Genomic DNA, 6000 nt, shown 5'->3' with positions numbered 1-6000 from the left:
ATACCTTTCCCAGCTATCTCTAAACTCGAGTATACAACATCTCAACATGCATTCTAGAATCTGAATCACTTGTTCTGATTGCCCGTCAGTCTGAGGATGAAATGTTGTGCTGAAATTTAGCTTAGTACCCAGAGTTTCTTGTAGTTTACTCTAAAATCTTGATGTAAATCTCAGATCTCGATCTGAAATAATGGATATTGGAACCCCGTATAGTCTTACAACCTCAAATATATATATAATTCTGCTAACTTCTCAAGTGAAAAGTTTGTTCTGATTGGGATAAAATGTGTCAACTTAGTTAATATATCAACAATCACCTAGATCAAATCTTTATTTCTCAAAGTCATAGGTAATCCAGATACAAAATCCATCATGACTTGCTCCCATTTCCACTCAGGAATCGTAACAGGTTGTAACAAACCCGTTGGTACCTAATTGTAAAAGTCCAAAATTATAAAAATTTCAAGGAAAAAGAAAGAATTAAACTTACTTGAAGCTAAAATATGAAAGACCAGCTCAAAACCCTCTTCTATGGCTATTTTTGACATAAAATTGAAGAAGAAATGGCCTAGAAATCATTAAAATCAACTTTGGCCATGTAACTTTTGTTAAAATTCCAATTTTATCCTTTTCACATAAAAATCCTTTTTTTTCACGCTATGCCGCCTCAAACATTTTAAAATGGTCCATTTTCCATTTTAGTCCTTCCTTATTTAATGGTTAAGCTATTTAATCACTTTAGCAAGTTTTGCACCTTTTCAATTTAGTCCTTTTTATCTAACTGACTACCGAAACGTTAAATTTTCTTACGAAATTTTAATACTATCTTATTGACACTCTGTAAATATTCATAAAAATATTTATGGCTCGGTTTATAACATTGAGATCTCAAAACCTCTTTTTCTCAATTTTTTAACCAAATAAATCTTTATAAAACATAGTTTACTATTTCAAAAACCTTTTAAAAGCTACATTTGGCTCGTAAATATTAAATAATATAATTTACGATTTCATTTTTCAGATTTGGTGGTCTTGAACCACTATTTCCTACATCACTGAAATTTGGGCTATTACATTCCAACCACACATTTGACCCATTGGCTGATTTTTTCATAAGTAGATTTTTGCAAAAAAAACTTTTCAACAGTCCCCATTGAACCTAATGTCCATTCGCTAATGGGTGGATAAGTCCTTGATTTGTTCAAAGCCTTAATGCTTCCACCATGACCACCAAAGAGGTTTTTTATTATCAAGCCATCCAAGTTTTCATAGCGAGCACTACTTTCCAATTTCTTAAGTATAATCTCGTTGGTAACCCCTCGGACAAACTTTTTGTTCTGTTTGAAATAGTTGTTGCGTCTAGTGCCCTAAGCGTAGTAATTTCGTCTATGTACACTTGTATTTTTTCAAACATATTAGTATAATAAAATTATTCATGAATATCTTTTGTATATTGTCCATGATGGTTTTGCATACAAAGCTAAACGGAAGCAAAAATTAGCTCATTGGTTGTCTAAGGTTTAACTAATACAAAGCAGTATTATATGGTCGGATCATAATAAGGAAAGATAGTTTATATTAGTAGATGAACCTAAATATATCATTAATCTAATCGAAAATGAGAAAACCAATTGTAAGACTAATATGTCGTCTATCAAGTCCAATGGGGGAGATGCTTTATCTTGGGCATTGGAGCGAATGACTCTCAAGAGATAAAGACATAAATGTGACTAACGGGACAGACAATACATCAGATAAGACCCAATAAAAATAGATGTAACACTCGAAACCCAGCCTAGGAGTTTAGACTGAATTTGAAATGCTCCATTGATCACCGAAGTGATCGCAGGTAAATTTTACAAAACAAGTTACCATGTTGAATCAAAACATTTACTTGTATAAAACTCGAATCAGTAAAACTTCAGGAATAAAAATGAATAAAACTTACATCAAAACTTGTACCACAGCTATATAAACCATACAGTCCAAAATCAAATATAAGAACTAGAAACCATAAACTAATACTCCAATTTGCTGAAACTGTCAGAGACCTCCGCGTACTGAGTCCAGCATCCAGAATCCAGAACTATACCTGAAAGGGGAAATCGAAGAGGGGATGAGCTACTCGAGCTCAGTGTGAAATCAAATCAATTAAACTATAGAAGGGAAATCAGAAAACTAGAAGCAGTTCAAAAATAGAACATACTTACAGACCAACTAAAACAAATACAAACCATATGTAACTTTACAGTCATATGGCTCTGTCAGACACAATAACGGTAATTCCTAGAAGTCACAAATTGGGCCTAAGCCCTATTCTAGAGTCAGTATCAATTCTCATTTGGGGCCTTAGTCCCTCTTAGTAACTATCCAGTCAGACAGTAGCAACCATATCTACAGAATCCTCTTAGGCACAAGTGCCTTTCAGTCAATCAGTCGTTCGCAAATAGTCAATCAGACATACCAGACCACGGTACAATCAATTCGTTCACAGTAACACATCCAATCAATCAGATTCAATCAAATGCACGTGAGTGCAGATGAGTTACAAAATGCACCCACCCATCCAGCCAACACACCTCTCTGTCCAACCCTGCACTTACTGTGGGGATTTTATCAACCCACCCATCCCTACACTCCAAGCAGGACCTTAAAAAGCTCATCCAACCCTACACTCCATATGATGTCATCCCGGGTTGCCCGAAAACAATGATCATCAGCATTGTCCACGACCCTCAGGGTATTGGCACTGCCCTCGACCCTTTGGGAATTTGGGCTATCAGTATGTAGATAAACTACCAGTCACATAAATTACACAGCAAAGCTAGCGTATAGGCTGTACTGTGCAATGCGGTGAATTGAAATATAGTCATGCAGTATGAACTGTAAGATCAGATGAAAGTACGTAGCGTAGCTAACGTACGTGTGGTATGATGCAATACGGTAAACCGCTATACCGTTATAAGATGTCATCCCGGGTTGCCTGGCAACATCAATGCAGTTGAACTGCCAAATCAAATCAGTCTTCCTTCTCTTCAACATCCCAACCCCAAAATGGTTTATGCAAATGGATGTATGCAAATGTATGAATGCAAATGCACCAACTCAGAATACAATTCCAAACAGTCACTCAAAAGCAGTTATTCAAAAATGGTCAATCACATTCAGTCAATCAGAAAGATGTACACTCATGTAATCCATATCAGTAATAGATTATTCACGCAATCAAACACGAGTATCGCACAAACCCAACTTAATTCAGAGTCACGGTTACCCTCAGTTAAGCTTAGTTAAAAATAGGAACACATTGACTTGCGATTGCAATCAAATTGACTTAAATTCAATATTTGGCAAGTTAGGGCCGCACGCCCGTGTGCTCCAGCCGTGTGGAGCAATTCAGGCCCTGTGGGGATCCAAACGCCCGTGTGAGTGGGGCAGCACACAGCCGTGTGACAGAGACACACGCCTGTGTGGTGCAAGGGCACGACCATGTGAAGGTGTCACAAGTCCGGTGGCCATCAGTCACGGCCGTGTATCCCATAACACACGACCGTGTGTCTCAAAACACACACTCGTATGGAAGCCCTAATTTCCCAAACCAATCACACGGCCATGTTAGTTTGGGATTCGCAATTAAAAAGGAAAAAGGTTGGGAACCCAAACCTGCTTCAACGATGAAGAAGATGACAGGGGAGCGTAATTCCAAAAATCGAAGACAACACGTTAGTTTTGAATCACTTTTAAAAAAACAAACAGTAGAAAAATAATGGGGAGAGAAAAGAGGAGAGCAAAGAAAATGTGAAAAACCAAAAAATAAAGAATAAAAATAAAAATAAATGAAAAAGTATAAATTCTCATCAATTAAAAACTTAAACTAAATTATCAATTAACAAAATTAAAAACAGTTCCACAAAACGCCCACAAGAAGGTTCGAACCCAGAACCTCAAGGTACACTAACATTCACTTCACCACCTGACCAGCAGGCCCATTCTTTCACTTAATCACACAACTAACTACATATGTACGAACTTCTCACTGTCCCTATGCTCAAGACCCAATACTTCTAGGCCCAAAATTTGGGGCGTTACAATAGATCTTGAGCTCGTTTATGGATTTCATAGCCCAAGACACGAGTAAATGATATCCTTTCATTGGCATTACATGGTAGATGAAAAGTAAATGTGGTCGCAAGTCATTCAACTTTGTGATTAATGACTTGATTATTGTTTAATAGTAATTTACTTTCATGAAAGAAGATGAAATGGTTGTTGGGAAATGTACCCATATTGTAGTAAGTATGTAACTATTTTCTATTTATTTGAACGATGAATAAATAAATAAAGTTAATTTCACATTTCACTATTATGTCTTTTGTATTTATGTCTTTTATATTTTGCATGCATAGCAAAAATTGTGACAACATAATATTAGCTCATCGATTGTCTAAGTTCAAATTGAAGGTAAGTGACATTGTAAGAATGTTTACATTGCGAGAAAGATAACTTACTTTAGTAGATAATCTAAATGATCTGTAATCCCATAAAAGAATTTAATTAAGCATTTGATTCAAATACTGAGAAGGATTATTATGTCATCTATAATTCCAATTGGGGAGATGGCTAGTCTTGGCTATCGGAGCAGTTGACTTCACGAGTAGAGACAGAGATGTATTCATTGGTAGAATAATACATTAGACTAGACCTAAGATGAATTAATTTTGAATTCTCTTGTGAATTAATTCACTTGTGACATTGATGGTGCGAATTACCTAAATCCTGAGTTAGTTACTGTGTGACAGCCCTAAAGTGACCCTAGTCGAAAAGCGGTTTCGGGACCGCTAAACCGAGTCACCAAATTATTTGAATGTGATATTTATGGTCTAAAATATGTGAATATGAATGTGCAAAAATTTTTAAGCTTCGATTTAGTAAATTGCATGTGAATTTAGTCAAAAGGACTTGTGTGACACTTTTGAAATGTGATAGGCTAATCTACAAGGATCTAATAGTGCATGTAGTCAAAAGGAGGACTTGCATGTCAATTTTCCCCCTAACTAGTAGTGGCCGCCATGAGCATGAGGATGGACAAAATGATATGGGGTGAAACATGTTGGAAACATGTTGTGTTAGTGGGTTATGGGAGAAAGAAAAGAATAAAGGGTTTGTAATAAAGAAATGAATGGGAAGGGTGATGAGAAAAAAAAAAGTTGTCTCATCCATGTTCTTCCCCTTTAGCCGTGACTTGAGAAAGAAAGAAAAGAAGAAGTTGGTTCTTCTTGGCCGTGAATTGAAGGAGGAAGAAGAGGGAAGTTCGCCAAGGTGGTTCTTGGGATTAAGGTATGATTAATGCTCTTTCATTGAAAATCTTTGTATATTTGGAGTGGTCATCAAGTATAGAAGCTAGCTCATGGCAAATGTTTTTGTAAATTTATGAAGATGACATTCGGTCATGGATGGTTGTATTTTTTATGTTGTTTTTGATGCTTTAGAGTATTGAAGGTTGATTATAGATAAGTTGAGCTTGGTAAAATTGAATAGATGTGGCTTAATTGCTTAATGACAATCGGCTATGTTGAAGTGAAAATGTTTTGCAAATTGGTTATGGACATTCGGTTAAGGGAGAGTATTTGTGTTAGAAATCAAGATTGGATAGTGAGTTAGGCATGTGATCTTTGTGTTCGATTATTGAATGGAAAACTAAAGGGATGAGGTTGCATGTTGAGCTTGTATTCGAATAATACAAATGAATTGCTAATGTGAGATGTTATGTGTTAATATGTGAATTAAGTGATAATTGATAATCAACTAAGTAGCTACATGGCATTTAGATATATATTATAGTAGCTGATTTTGGATTTGATTCTCATTGTGAATTAGTAGTTGATATGGAGATTAGACCGAATGAAATTTAAAATGTTAAAGAAATTATTTCGGCTAAGTGCTAACCTTGTTTATATTAGCCGAATGTGTAAATGTATACCATGAAGTGGTTTAGCTTAA

The sequence above is a fragment of the Gossypium arboreum genome, chromosome 4 (genome assembly GCF_025698485.1).
Source record: "Gossypium arboreum isolate Shixiya-1 chromosome 4, ASM2569848v2, whole genome shotgun sequence".
NCBI lineage: Eukaryota > Viridiplantae > Streptophyta > Magnoliopsida > Malvales > Malvaceae > Gossypium > Gossypium arboreum.
This window is presented reverse-complemented; position numbering follows the sequence as displayed.